Genomic DNA, 15575 nt, shown 5'->3' on the forward strand with positions numbered 1-15575 from the left:
GCTTAAAAACTTTCAGCACTGATGGAACGGATGGTGAATGCGTTTGACTGTCGGAGGAGGGGCCTGAGCGTCCACCGCAGCCGTGAAAGCCTGAGGCGGGGAGCGTTCCCTCCTCATCCCCGAGCGTCAGGGCCTTGCCGGACGATCACGGTCAATGGCACTGCGATAGCTCAGGGAAGAGTGGCCCACTCCGGGGGGAAAACTTACCTAAAGGCCAGAGAGGAGTGGTGAGTGTGATGAGCCAGCGCCGGAAAAAGAGGACGAGGGCAAGCTGCTGCTGGTGTCGGGGGAAGACGGGGCCCAGTTGGGGTGTCCCGTCTCCCGGGTTTCGGCACCAATGAAAGGAAAGGAGCGACACATAGCAGCAATTCACCGGAGAGTTCCGCTTTATTAGGGAAAGGTGCTGGGTTATATAGGAAGGGGCATGAATTGATTGAGGTGTCACTTCTACGGGGCTGGTGGCTGTTGGCTAGGTGCTGGGATTGGGAGGGGGGTGAGAGAGAATGATTGGGCTTCAGGTGGCGCCGGCGGGAACTGAGGACCCCGAAGAGAAGCTGAAAGTTTGCCATCTTACTGGTGGGGACCCTTCAATTTCTAATTTCATTCTGTAGATGAATGACTTCTGTCATTGCAGCAATACAATGTAAATATTAATAGAGAAAGCAAAAATTTTATAAGTGCTGTACCGTTAGTGGAATTTTTCAGACTTTACACATTAAAGGTAATTTGTAGTATTTTTTTCAGTACATTTGGGAGCCATCTATACAAAATAAGGAGAGATGTGTAGAATTTTTCATTTTAGAGTAAGAACTTGGAATATAAAAACACTTAGAGATGAGAGTACAAAGTAATTTTTAAAGTTGAAAAGAATGACGGAAACTTGACCTGTGGTTTGGTGCTTTGACCCAGAAGCCTAATTGTGTGAAGTAATAATTTATTGCAAGATATTCATGCATATTAAAGAAAAAACAGGTGTTCCATAGAACCACTTGTATTTGTCAAAAAGGTGAATTTTAAAAATTTTATTTTGAAGCTTAGAGGTACAGTCTACATTCTTTCTCTTGACATTTATTTACGTACTCCATTGTGAATCTAATGCTGATAACTTCTCCTGCACATTTTAGTTTATAATGTTTCTTTTGATTGATGATGAATGTGAACAGTCTTAAAACTACCTTCCCATTCATTCATTCACCCAAATAACGTATTTTATTGAAATCAGTAAAAAAACTCATAATTTTCCATAGTTTAGGATCTGTGAAATCAGGTTTCATTGTGACAAGGCTTATGATATTTAATTGGTAGTATTTTTCCTTTTTTAGTGGTAAGTAATATTATGCATCATACATTGATGGATTAAAATCAGCAAGGATACAGTGCAATCGGGATTGGTGGAAGGTGGTTAGTATGGCATCTCCTCACTCATTGTGCTGAGGGCTGTTGGAGGAGTTCATTTAAACTTGGGCTTTTTGATGTGCTCTTTGCATAAGTGAACATTATTCAGCCACGAGAAAGAAGGATATCGTTCCATTTGTGAAGACATGGATGGAACTTTAGCACATTATACTAAGTAAGATTAAGTCAATTAGAGAATGATAGTACTGTTAGATATCATTTATGTGTAGAATCTAAAAAAGTCGAATTTGTTTGGAAAAAAACAAAAACAGTGAAGTGGTGGTTACCAGGGAATCAGAGGTGGGGGGGATAAGATTGATGGTGTTTATGGGTACAAACTTGAACAACTACGAAATAAGCCACTGAGATCTAATGCACAGTATGATGAATAGAGACAGAGTGTACTTTAATGATAGACTGTGATATGTATTGCTTCAGTGGCAATCATATTAATATAAGTGTATCAAAGTACTACCCTGTACACCCTAAATCATGAAGCGTAACATGCAGGCCCAGAGATTTTTATGTAGTTTTGAAAATTCTCTCATTGTCGGTTGGTGCCTGGAGATAAGATAAGCCTTTTAGAAGAACAAGTTTGGACATGGCAAAAAAGAGAGGACAGAGAGCATAACTTTTGAATATACTTTCATTTAAGGCTGAAGGGAAGAGATACAAAGGTGAGGAGTGACTCTTGAAGTAGAAGCATATACCTACTACAAGTAGGTAGGTGCTCAAGTCACAGAACTTGAAGAGAATTATCAAAAGGATCAGTACTCCAACAGACACACGAAAAGATGCTCCACATCGCTAGTCATCAGAGAAATGCAAATTAAAACCACAATGAGATATCACCTCACACCAGTAAGGATCGCCACCATCCAAAAGACAAACAACAATAAATGTTGGTGAGGTTGTGGAGAAAGGGGAACCCTCCTACACTGCTGGTGGGAATGTAAATTAGTTCAGCCATTGAGGAAAGCAGTATGGGGGTTCCTCAAAATGTTCAAAACAGAAATACCATTTGACCCAGGATTCCACTTCTAGGAATTTACCCTAAGAATTCAGCAGCCCAGTTTGAAAAAGACATATGCTCCCCTATGTTTATTACAGCACTATTTACAATAGCCAAGAAATGGAAGCAACCTAAGTGTTCATCAGTAGATGAATGGATAAAGAAGATGTCGTACATATACACAATGGAATATTATTCAGCCATAAGAAGAAAAGAAATCCTACCATTTGCAACAACATGGATGGAGCTAGAGGGTATTATGCTCAGTGAAATAAGCCAGGCAGAGAAAGACAAGTACCAAATGATTTCACTCATATGTGGAGTATAAGAACAAAGAAAAAAACTGAAGGAACAAAACAGCAGCAGAATCACAGAACCCACGAATGGACTAACAGTTACCAAAGGGAAAGGGACTGGGGAGGATGGGTGGGAAGGGATGGATAAAGAGGGAGTGGGGTAAGAAAGGGGGCATTTCTATTAGCATGTATAATATTTGTGTGTGGGTTCACAGGGAGGGCTGTGCAACACAGAGAAGACAAGTAGTGATTCTACAGCATCTTACTATGATGGACAATAACTGTAATGGGGTTCGTGGGGGGGACTTGTTCTTGGGGGGAGTCTAGTAAACATAGTGTTCCTCATGTAATTGTAGATTGTTACCAAAACAAAAACAAAAGCAAAAAGGAAGCACTACTGGTACTGCACAGAGATTAAGGAGTATAGGATTGAGAAAACCTTTGGGTTAAAGGGAAAGGGATGAGAAACAAATTTTATTACTATATGCCAATATCTACCATATTAATCGCCATTATCAGAGTAACCTTTTGATTATTCCCACTTTACAGATGGGAAAACTGGTGCAGATGAGGCTAGCTGTTTAAATGGAGGACTAAATATTACTGGTGGCCTTTAAGAGAGAAGTTTTACTGGAGTTTGGAGCAGGGAGTAGAGAGAGAAGCCAGATTACCAGGGACTAAAAATTGTGTATGTTTTCCCTCAGTCTTGTATGCATTATAAACTACTCATCTTTCAGTAGCCAGATCCAAAGACTTTCTTCTTGTTTTGTATGCTGTCTTTTATCTGTACCCTTAGCAGTTTGTACATGACCTTTGTTATAACATTTACCAATTTTAGTAGGTTTACCTGTTGTTCTTATTTCCTGTGTTCTTTAGGGGCAGGTCCTTTGTCTTAACTCATTTTTGTAATTCCAGTTGAGAGTGTGACATATATTAATTAGGTCAGTGGTTTTCCACTCTAATTGCACATTAGAATCAACAGGAGAGTTTATAAACATGGATGTACAGGACTTTTAGGTTTGCTTCCTAAAGAAATGTCTTTTTCTGGAGACCATGTAATTGGCTGCAGATGGAGCCATCCTGATGTGTTGCCTAGTGACATGGAAGTCACTGTATGGTGAACCACAAGTCTGTTTGCTATTGCAGTTTCACACGAAATGGTTTTGTAGCAATGTTTGGTGAAAGCAATAGAGTGCTCATTTGATCTCAAGATAGTTACCTTTTCTTGATTTTGTTTGCAAATACAAGGTTTGGGCAATGGCCTATACTTTCCCTGGTGTTTAACCTCTTTTCATCGTCTACTTTTGACGTGGCTATTCCTGTGTTCCTTCTAACATTTTAGAGAAATCTAGCTGGCGTAGGTAACAGCAGCTAAAACATTTTATAAGCTTTTGTTCACCTTGTTCTCCATTCCTTAAATGCCTTTATGACTCCTTTCCACTCATCCAGCTCATGTCTATACTTCAGGGTTAATAAGCTTGCCTATATTCATTCTATATCCTTCTAAGGCTACCTTGGTTTTTTATTTGTTGCCCCTGTTGCTGTCACTGTGACTATGACAGTGATGTTGACAGTGGTTGTGGGGCTGGTTCTGCTAGTGGTGTTTATGACATCTAATCTTTATTGAGTATTTCCTATTGAATCTAAAAAAACCTATTTGGAGTTAGCACTATTTTACAGAAGGAAGGAGTTAAGCAGTAGGAAGTTTATTAAGTGACTTTTAAGAAGCTTATGTGTTGTGAGTGAAATTAAGCATTGATCTGAGCAAAAAGCCTAAGTTCTTAATGACTGCCCCATGCTGACTCCCCTCAAATTTTATTTTTACAATATAGTTAATGCGATATGTAATGATAGTTTTTTGACATCTCCTATAATTATTTTCATTTATTATTATTCAATAAGTAGAGTTTCAGCAGATTTTCATTGGTCATGCAAAAAGTTATGTGACCTTAATATATTTGGTTTTATATATAGTTTACATTAGTTTGCTAGGACTGTCACAATAAAACACCATAGACTTGGTAACTTAAAAAACATACATTTATTTTCTACCAATTCTGGAAGCTAGAAATCTAAGATCAAATACATTTTAGAATCCCAAATGAAAGGGTTTCATGGGGGTTTAGAACATGTATTTCAACATCAGACAAGTTTGATATGAGTACCAGATCTCTAACTTACTTGTTTATGTGACTTTGGAAAAGTTTCTTAATCCTTCCATTGTTCAGTTTCCTTTCTGTATCGTAGAGATAACAATAGTATATACTTCAGAATTTCTATGAAGATAAAATTAGATAATGCAAGAGAGGCACTTTGCTCAATACATCACACATTTTAAGTAATCAGTATATATTATTTTCTTCCAGGGATCTTACCACATTATTCACTCCTTTATTTCTTAATTCAAGACACATTTCTGAGTTCAGGTCTAGCAGGAGCTATGCCAGATTCCAGAGAGATCAAATCCCTGTCCCTGTCTTGAGGGAAGTTCCGTGGAAGCGAAAGACAATAGTTAAAGTACAGTATGTATGAGAAATAATGTGAGTACAAAGGCAGGCCACTATTAATGTTGGAGAAGAAGTTAGGGATGACTTCATAGATCAGTGAAGTTGGGTAAATTTTGGAAAATAAATAATATTGAGGTGGACCATAGTAAGAGCTGGAGGATAAGAGAGAAGTTTGGACATTGAGTATTTAATGTCTGAATTTTTGCAGTGGCCTTCTAGTTGACTTTCTTGATTTACATCCCTCTTACTTTTTCAAGTATTTTTATCATGTCAGCTTGATGCCAGGGTTCTTATTTGTTGAGTCTAAGAATGAACTTAGCAAACAGACAAGGTAGGAGAACCATGGAGACTTTTACTGAGAGAGACACTCAGAAGACAGAGCTCCGGGTTTACACCAGGAGGGGACAAGAGAGCCCAGGGTGGTGCATTGTCTAGGGGATTTATAGGCAGTTGAGGACTTTTGAGAACTGAGGGCTTAGGGTGTAGACTTGTACCACCTGCCCTGCCCTCAAGGTGGGCTGGGTTATTGTCTGTTTGTTAGGGCTGTTTGTGGTGAATTCATGGGGTTATGCTGAGATACCCTTGTGGAACACTCAAACGTTCCAAGCCAAGTTGCTCCTGACCTTTTGACCTTTAACTGATCTCAGTGAAGATGTCTATATTCCTAGTCTGGTATCTTTACCCTAGAGAATTAGTGTGACCTTGACTTTGCATAATGCTGAACACAGTTTTGATAGGGACTTTATGTTGTTACATTGCTTTGATTGTAAATATCTTGCCTTGCCTTTTCCGGAGGCCCTCACCTTACCCTGTCTAAGCACATAGTCCCTACCTCAAGTCTTAAATGACAAAGTTGTAGTGAATCTCTATTGCATATCTGCTCCTATTTACATGATCTCTTTCTGTTCATGTAACTTGGGTTTATTATATTGCTCTTTTTCTGTAACTTGGGTTTATTATATTGCTCTTTTTCTAACTTCATGTCATGAGCATGTGTTAGAAAAAGCATATACTATTGTTATCTCTACTATACAGAGAGGAAACTGAACAATGGAAGGATTAAGAAACTTTTCCAAGGTCACATAAACAAAGCACTTTAAATTTTTTCTAATATATTTTAGGCAATAAGTTTATCTGAAAACTCTGATTTTGTTGTACCTCACAAGTTTTTGTACATTTTATTTTCGTTATCAGTTATTTCACAAAGTTTTTAGAAGTTTTTGTCGTAATTTTTTCTTTACCTCATGAGTTGTTTAGCAGCATATATTCTTTTAAATTACCAGATGGTGGTGGGAGCATTGTAAATTTTTGTCACTCATTAATGTTGTAAGAGATGTAATATGCGTAATACCTATTCTCCGACATTCATTGAGGCTTTCCTCATGGCCTGGAACATAATCAATTTTTGTAAATATTCTATGGATGCTTGAAAAGTTTATCCACAAACTGTTAGTCACATAACTATATGCTTGTCCATAAATTCATTGCTTCTGTTTCCCAGATCATCATTTCTTTTGTCTGTATAATGTATCAATTATCAATAAAGATATGTTGAAATTTTTCTCTGTGATAGTGAATTTATCATTTTAAGGCTGTTTTTCTTAGGTGTCTGCATGGTTGATGAATCTTTTCTATTTAATAACTCTTTGGAGATACAGTAATGCTGTTTGTCTCTAAGTCTGTTCTTTTTATATGAATTGATATACACTAGATCTTTACTTTGGCTAATGATTGATATGTCTTTTTCCATTATTTTACTTCCAGTATATAGGTAATAACTGCAAACAACATATACTTAGACTTTTTTCATTTATCTCTACACTGTTCCTTACTACATATAAATACCTTGAAAAATCCAAACTTCTTATCCAAAGTCTTCTCTCCCTGCACCCTAGGCTACAAATTTACTAATTTCTTACTTTTCCTAACATCTTACAACTTTCATATTTGTATATGGCGCCCTCTAGTACCTAGAAGCTCTACTCTCTGGAGCTGCTCAGCCCTTGAAGTAATGTCAGGAGATGCAGGGTAGTGGTATTGGTGCCTGGGGGCAGAAAGAGCTGTTTCCTGCTTCCTGGCTGCTATGCCTGTCTCCACTGCCTAAACCGGTGGGCCAAGCACACAGGTATAAGCCTGTATGCTTTGCATCTGTAGTTGCTGTACACAGATCTTCCCTCTGGCTGGCCTAACGCCATGGTAGGGTTTGCTGGTTTGCAAGCCAGGTGGGGGCTGGCTGGGAGAAAGGCGCGGTAGGCTGCATATCACGGAGGGGGTCCTTAGAGGTGTGTAGCCAGCCTGCGAGCTGGAGCACTTGAAGGTCGTGAAAGCCCCTAACCTGCTGAGCAGAGTGCCCCCAGACAATTTTGTCAACCTGTTCTTTTTCCTGAGTAGTAAGCTCTGTGCAATCCTTGCTCCTTTAGCAACCCTCTTGCCAAGGGTTTCCTTGTTAGGAAGTCTCTCAGACTGCCCACCTTTCTTCTGTCCCAGAGCAGGCAGATGTGGATCCCTGCTTTCCACAAGCAGCTGGAATCTCAGTCTCTCCAGGAATTCTGCTGGTCTTAGCTTTCCAACCCCCTAATCACGAGATTTCCATGCAGGCACCATGAAATGTAGGTTTGTGCTCCCAGAGCAGGTCTCTGGAGTTATGTATTTAGCAGTTTCAGACTCCACTCCCTCCCCAGTCTGTTTCTCTTCCTCCCTCTGCTTAGCTGGGGTGGGGGAAGGGCTTGGGTCCCGCCGGGCCACAGCTTCGGTACCTTACCCTGTTCTGTGAGGTGTGCTCTTTCCCCCAGGTGTATGTACTCTGGTGCCGTCCTCTTTCCTGTTGCTCTTTCATGATTGGTTGTATTAATTATATTTTTGTACTATATGCAGTTTTAGGAGGAAGCCACTGTCTTATCTCTCACACTGCCATCTTTAATCCATTCAGCATTTTATTATTTTTTATCCAATTTTAAATGGAGTTGTTTTCCTGATTTGTCTTTCTGCTGTTTTGTTGTTAGTATATAGGAATGCAATGTATTTCTATATATTAATTCTGTATCCTGCAACTTCTCTGAATTCAGTGATCAGTTTTAGTACTTTTTTGATGGATTCTTTAGGGTTTTCTATGTACAGTGAATGCCATGCCATCTGTAAATAGTGAAAGTTTAACTTCTTCCATACCGTTTGGATGCCTTTTATTTCTTTGTGTTGTCTGATTGTTGTGGCTAGGATCTCCAGTACTGTTGCTACATAACATTGGTGAAAATAGGCATACTTGTCTTGTTCCTGATCTTAGAGGAAAAGCTTTCAGCTTTTTCTACTAAGTATGATGTTGGCTATGGGTTTGTCATAATGGCCTTTATTATGCTGAAGTACTTAACTCATTTTATTGAGAGTTTTTTTCATGAATATGTTAAATTTTGGCAAATGCTTTTTCAGCTTCTATTTAGGCAATCATGTGGCTTTTATCCTTTTTTTCTTTATGTGGTGTGTGATGTGGAGTGACTTATGAGTAGTGTATCATCCTTGCATCCCTGGAATAAATCCACCATAGTCATGATGGATGATTTTTTTGATATATTTTTGGATTCAGTTTGCTAATATTCTGCTTTTGTAGACTTTTGCTTATATGTTCATTAGGGATATTGGTCTATAATTTTCTTTCTTTGTGGTGGCTTTGTCTGGTTTTGATATTAGAGTGATGCTGGCAGTATAGAGTGAGTTTGCAAGTATTCCCTCTTCCATTTTTTGGAGCAGTTTAAGAGGACAGGTATCAACTCTTTTTTAAATGTTCGGTAGAAATTGGCTGTGAAGCCATCTGGACCTGGTGTTTTGGTTTTGGGGACCTTTTTGATTACCAGTTTGATTTCATTGCTGGTAATTTTCGTGTTCAGACTTTTGTTTCTTCTTGGGTCAGTCTTGGAAAGTCGTATTTTTCTAGGAATTTGTCCATTTCTTCTCCGTTGTCCAGTTTATTGCCATATAATTTTTCATAGTATTTTCTAATAAATTTTTGTATTTCAGTGCATACGTTGTGGTTATTCCTTCTTCGCTTCTGATTCTGCTTATGTTGTGTATATTCTTTTTTCTCCTGGAAAGTCTGATATAAGTACTGCTATGCCTGCTTTTTTTCTCCCTATTACTTACATGGAATATCTTTTTCCATCCCTTCACTTTTAGTCTGTGTAAGTCTTTGGATCTGAAATGAATCTCCTGTAGGCAGCATATAGATGGGTCTTGTTTCTTTATCTGTTCTCCACTCAATGTGTTGTGCTTGGTTCATTCAGTCCATTTTCATTTAAGATGATTATTGATAGATATGTACTTACTGCCATTTTATTGTTTTCTGCTGTTTTTCATCTCTCCTCTCTGTTCCTTTCTTCCTGTGTTATATTCTTGTCTTGTCATAAATAGTTTTCTTTAGTGTTGTAATTAGATTTCTCTCTCTTTTAAATTTATTTATTTATTTGTGTCTTTATTGTAGACCAAAATATTGTGGTTACCTCAGTCTGTATTTCATTGCTCAAAATATCAGGCATCATTTGTTTTATAAAGAAACTAATAGGAATGAAAGAACACACTGATGAAATGGCTAATATGCTGAAGAGAATAATTAATTGAAATGAGAAAAGAAATTTATCTTCAAGGCATGCTAAGCAGCCTCAAATGCCCACTGTTTTCTGTAAAAAAGCTATTTATAGCCCTACACCCAACCCAAGTAAAGTGTGTTCATGTCCTGGGCATGTTCCTACCGCACCCACAAAAAAAAGGCACCTTATGGTCTACTGTGTAGTCAGAGAATCAGAATTCAAAAGCCAGTTCTACCACTTATTTGTGCTATAAGCTCAGTGGAGTTTTTTTAACCTCCTTGGGACTTCACTTCCTCTCATTTTTAAAACGGGAAAAGTATGTCCACTTATTTCATATGTGGTAGATTGAGGCAATAAATATAAAGTCATAGGAATATACCTCACATATAAATGTTCAATAAATGTCGACATTATCATTTTACATTTTTTGAACAATTTTCATCATACCTCATCTTATGTGGTAATGCAGATTAAGCATACATTAGTTTCTTCTTGGAAATAAAAAGTGCCTCCCAATTATCTAGCCATTGTTTAGTCATTCAGTTAATTACTTTATAATAGGTATGAATCATTGTTATTTTACCAATTCCTTATTTGATTTCACTTTTGAGATTTCCACATTATCGCCATGATGTAGCCAATTACAAACATCCTTCCAGCATTTGCAGGGGAAGGTATCTGGAGTAGTAATGTTTAACAGATACCATGTTTTAGTAGTCCAAGTCCTGGATGGAATGTGAGAAATTTAAGGATCCATTTTAATATATCATTGTGTTTTCTGGATTGTGGGAAAATCAAACTTAACAAAATATAGTATATAAATAGTAAAAGAATTTAAATCCTCTTTGGATGTTCTATGGGCACATTTTGGAGCATGAATGCAATAAATGTTTTGAAACAGGGGCAGGTAAACCTGTTCTGTAGTGAACAGAGAGTCAATATTTTGGACTCTTCAGTCTATTCAGTCTCTGGTTCAAAATATTTACCTCTGACTTTAATGTGAAAGCAGCCATAGATAACATGTAAATGAATGAGAAAAACGGTGTTCCAGTAAGAAGACTGTATTTATTGACATTGGATTTTGGAATTTCATATAATTGTCCTGTGTTCTTTTGATTTTGTTAACCATTTAAAAATGTGAAATTCTTCTTTAGCTCACAAAACCACTCAAAATGGCTGGCTGGCTGTATTTGCCCCACAAACCATAGCTCGCCACCCCCTTTTCTTTCTTTTTTAATTTTTAGTAAGATATGATTGATACACACTCTTATGAAGGTTCCACATGAAGAAACAATGGTTACTGCATTTACCCATATTATGAAGTCCCCACCCATACCCCAGTGCAGTCACTGTCCATCAGTGCAGCAAGTTGCCAGAGATCCACTATGTCCCTTCTCTGTGATACACTGTTCTCCCCATGATCCCCTACAACATGTGTACTAAACATAATACCCCTCAGTCCCCTTCTTTCACCCTCCCACACCCCTCCCCTTTGGTAACCACTAGTTCATTCCTTTGCCATCCCTTTTCTATAAACGCTAAGGAACCTGAGATGCACAGAGATTAAGTAATGTGCTTGAGGTCCTCCGGCGGTGGACCAAGAAGCCAGTATCCAGAACTTGGGTGCTGTGGCTTCAGAACGTGCTCCTTGCCCCACGTGCATGCATTTGCGGGCCCTACCACTGTGCAGGTGAGGGTGGCACACATGGGGCACATTTGGAACAAAGTGGCCACTTCACCTGATAGGAAGGAATCCAGAGGAGGGAGAGGCATGGAAGGGAGGCTGTGATGTGGTGGCCAGAGCTCACAGTGACATTTAATGTAACAGCAACAGAGGAGAGGCAGGACTTTAGTTAGTGAAATCATGTAATTTAGAAAAAAGTGCTGGAACTTCATCTTATTTCTAAGTTGGCATAGTGTTCATCTCGCTGCTTCCCAATCCTGGACTGGCGTGATGAGGGTGTGTGTCCGGGAGTAAAGGTGGGCATTTCAGGCAAGGTAAACTGCCGGAAAGAACAAAGGGGTTTGGGTCATTCAGTCTGAGAATCCGTCTCTTTCTGTTTCTCTGTGTCTCTGTGTCTCTTCCTGTCAATCATCCATCCATCCATCCATCCATCCATCCATCCATCCATCCATCCATCCATCCATCCATCCATCCATCCATCCATCTGTGTGTATGTATATATGTGGAATCTGTAAAGGAACCTCTGTTAGAATTAACAAATTCAAATTGTGGGAAGGTTCACGTTGGCTGTTTCCCCTCTACCTGCTCTGCAGGCCTACTTTTGCTGCCTGTAAACAAACGATAACTATCAGCTCTTCAGCCATGTGCTCTTTTCTTTTTACAGTTAGGCAGGCAGTCCTGTTTGCATGAACTGCACAGTGTGTGGGTGAACATGAGTGTCTGCTGTAAACTGTAACAAGTATTTAGTGAGTGGGAAGAGGTATTAGTGCAGGGCTGGGGTGCTGTGTTCTAACTCCAGCCCAACTGAGAAGGAGGGCCTCACCCTGCTTTCTCTTGACCCTCAGGCAAGGAATTGACCTCCCTACTTTTTTGGTTCTTGTTTGTTTGTTTTTCTTTGGATTAGCTGCCCAGGAAAGCAAGAATCAAGAACAGCTCAGTCTGTTGAACCCTGAATCTCTCTTGATCCCAGAACCCAAGCCCAGAATGGAGTTTGGTCTTGGGTGGGGAGCAGGCTGCCCAGTCCAGACAGAATTAAGTACCTGGAGGGTGTGATGTGGGGTAGAAGATGAGGAAGGAGGACCCTTGGAGGAAGCTGTCACAGTGCCCCTCTGTTGCCAATGGCTGTGTCTCCAGTGGTGGCTTTCTTGGGCAAACAAGTTCCTTTCTGACAATGTGAACACCACTGGGAGGGTGAAAGAAGGTGACCACCTGCCTCACCAGATCACTGTTGTTGCCAGGCCTCCTTCAGCCTCTACTGCAGAAAGGGAAGTTTAATGTTCTTCTTTGGGGTGGGGGCATGTAGTTCTGAAGTGTAGGATGCCAGGGTGGGAATGTCGAGATGCATCTGGTCTCGGGGTATCAGGGATGAAGTTAGCATTCATTGAGCACCTACTGCGACATCACACTCGGCTGGGCTCTTTGCAAGAAGTATATTTTCCACAGACCCTTGGAAGTGATACTCTTTCCTGTGGTGTGTAGGTGAACAGATGGGCTAAAATGAGGAGAGGTACTTTTAACTGGTGAGATGTCTTTCCTTACAGTCTAAGAGGAAAAGGAAGTTCTAAGAGGTGGGAAATAAAAGCAGTGTAAAATGGGGTCTGTATCCAGTGCAGAGGAAGAAGGAAGAGCATTTATTAAGCACTTACTATATTCCAGGTATCCATGAGCAAATTAGATCTCTATTTAGTCCTTATGATGAGTCTGTGGTATGTTATTTCTGTCGTGTACATAAGAACACACATGTTCTGAGAGTCAAATCATTTCTTCAATGTCAAAAAAATACGAATTAGAGCAGGAAAGGGAATATAGATGGTGTGACTCTGGACAAGATATTGGCCAACAGAAGTGACCAGAGCTGGCAGATGAGACGAGAGAGAGCATCATAGGAATGGGTAGAACGTTCAATAACCCATTTAAAAATAACATCACCAACAAGAGCAGGGAAGAGGTTAGCTATAAATGGAACTCATATAAATAAAGCAGATAGATTTTTGTGGCAAAGGGTAGATAGGCAAGTCCTCCACTTATTGGTACCAGAGGTTGTATAAAATACTGGAAGTACAGGCACGAGCTACTGTCCCTACTTTGTGCCCACAGAGGCACATTATGGTCTTATCACCATCACAGAGGATGCAATTAATGTGGAACAAATGTGCACGAGGCTGGTGGGCATGGGACCTGCTTCTGTGAGGAGATGAGCCTGGAGGGAGCTGGACTTGCCCATCAGGCAGGACCCTGTACTGGGCTGGGGTAGGCCATGGGGAACACAGCGCATGGGTGATGCAGTCGGCAGTGGGACATCCCAGCCAGCTGGGGTTCAGTGTTTAGAGTCGTGAGCCTCATACACAGTGCATGAGAATGGGCAGGTGGAAAGCTGCTGATCTGCAGAGGCAGTCAATGGTGTGGACATAAAAAAGCCCCTGCCCATGTCTGTGGTCATTATTGCCTTTTAGGGCCTTCTTACTCTTTGGTGAAGCAGAAAATTTCCCTTGTGTCTTCCTGACCCCACCCTATGGCCACACACATCAAAAGGACCTGGAATGGTGGTTTAAGTGCAGGTTCCTGAGTTCTGTACAGACTCACTACATGAAACCCCCCATAATCAGTTCTTTCATACATTAAGGTTTGAGAAACATGAAGAGGAATATTCATCAGTGCTTTAGAAAGTAATCATATTAACATAGGCATATCCATCAGGTACGAAAGTATCATTTATTAAAATTTCCAGTTATGTGTTAGGTCTTGAGCTAGCCACTTTAATTGTGTTAGTTGATGTGATTTTTAAAATAAAGCCCATGTTGAGACAATGGTTATCTCTACGACACACATGAGAAATATGCATCCAGGAAGCTGAGTAGATTGCAAGATTATCTAGCTAAGAAATGGTAGAGCCAGGATGTAAACCCAGGTGTGTCCTGATGTAGGGAGAAAGTCTGGGATGGTAAGAGACTCGGGGTAGGTGGGATCAGAAACACATTGTGCGGTCCTCAGTGTACCTTTGGTATAGTGCAGTCGATGGCCAGTTTTTTTTTGGGACGAAAGAGCGAAGCAACAGCAAGCACAAGGAGAGGACCTTGCATTTTTACTACTTCTGTCAGCCGGAGCACAGCGACCGGCGGAACTAGACCATGTGACCCAGCCAGCTCCTTTGGATTGGGGGAAGAGCTATGGCTCTCATCCGGCAGTAGCATTTCCGCTCGTGCACCGATCAGCTGGAGGGGGTGGGACTAAGCCGCTTCTTTGGCCAACCTCTTTACAAATATCTAGTCTCCTGCCCGCCTACGGTTGAATCAAAAGCCCTTTGTAAAGTAGTCAAAGCAATTCCACTTTCTCATAAGATGGCTGGTCCGGTCTTTCCGGTTCGTTTTTCCTTTATTCCACTTCTGGTAGGGGTCCAGGAGGTGCGTGATTGACTTCTGGGAGACTAATGCTTTTATTTCCGGGCTATGGGTTCAGGCTGGGATTTGCTTTGGGTGGCTTCTGCTGATCTCGGCGCTGCCGCCATCATGTCAGACATGGACAGCGATGAGGTTTCTGTGGGAAATGGCCCATTTTCTTTAATTAGTTTCCTCTTTGGCAACATCAGTGGAGCCGGGCAGCTGGAGGGGGAAAGCATCTTGGATGATGTGAGGGGTGGGCATGGGGTTAGGGCTGGGGGTGTTGCGGCTAAGGAGACAGCTGGAGTGTGTAGTGTAGAGGATGTTTAGAATTCGAGGGCGGATGTGGTCCTCTTTCTGAGGGCGCAGTAATGAGAAGAGGATACTGCGTTTGTAGACTGCAGTAAAAGAGAGGAGGCTTCTTTGTGGATGAGCGTGAGAAGAAGACAGGATGGTAGACCAGCCCCTGTAGGTCAGGGGCGCCGATGTGGGTGACTTTGAACAGAACGTTCCACCTGACCCAGGCAGTAGGGAATATTTATTGCACTTTTAACCTAGGAAGGTTGCCTTCAAACTATTGCAATGGGAACTTGTTAGGCTGGAGGAAGGAAAAACAAGGACATGCAAACAGAACAGAGAGATATCCTAAAAGGAGAACAGACCAGACCCCAAGGTCTGTGCCTTATATGGAAAGGGGACAGCTCTTCCTGAATTCCATCCTTCTGATGTG

At 40.6% G+C, this 15575-nt stretch overlaps 1 protein-coding gene across 9 annotated transcripts in view; it reads left to right on the plus strand.

Moving 5' to 3' along the window:
- The window catches only part of LOC140847599 (transcription initiation factor TFIID subunit 1-like), a 117519-nt gene that overhangs the window by 11731 nt on the left and 90213 nt on the right, over positions 1-15575 (plus strand). The gene's annotated exons all lie outside the window — the stretch shown is intronic.

The sequence above is a fragment of the Manis javanica genome, unplaced genomic scaffold (genome assembly GCF_040802235.1).
Source record: "Manis javanica isolate MJ-LG unplaced genomic scaffold, MJ_LKY HiC_scaffold_24, whole genome shotgun sequence".
NCBI lineage: Eukaryota > Metazoa > Chordata > Mammalia > Pholidota > Manidae > Manis > Manis javanica.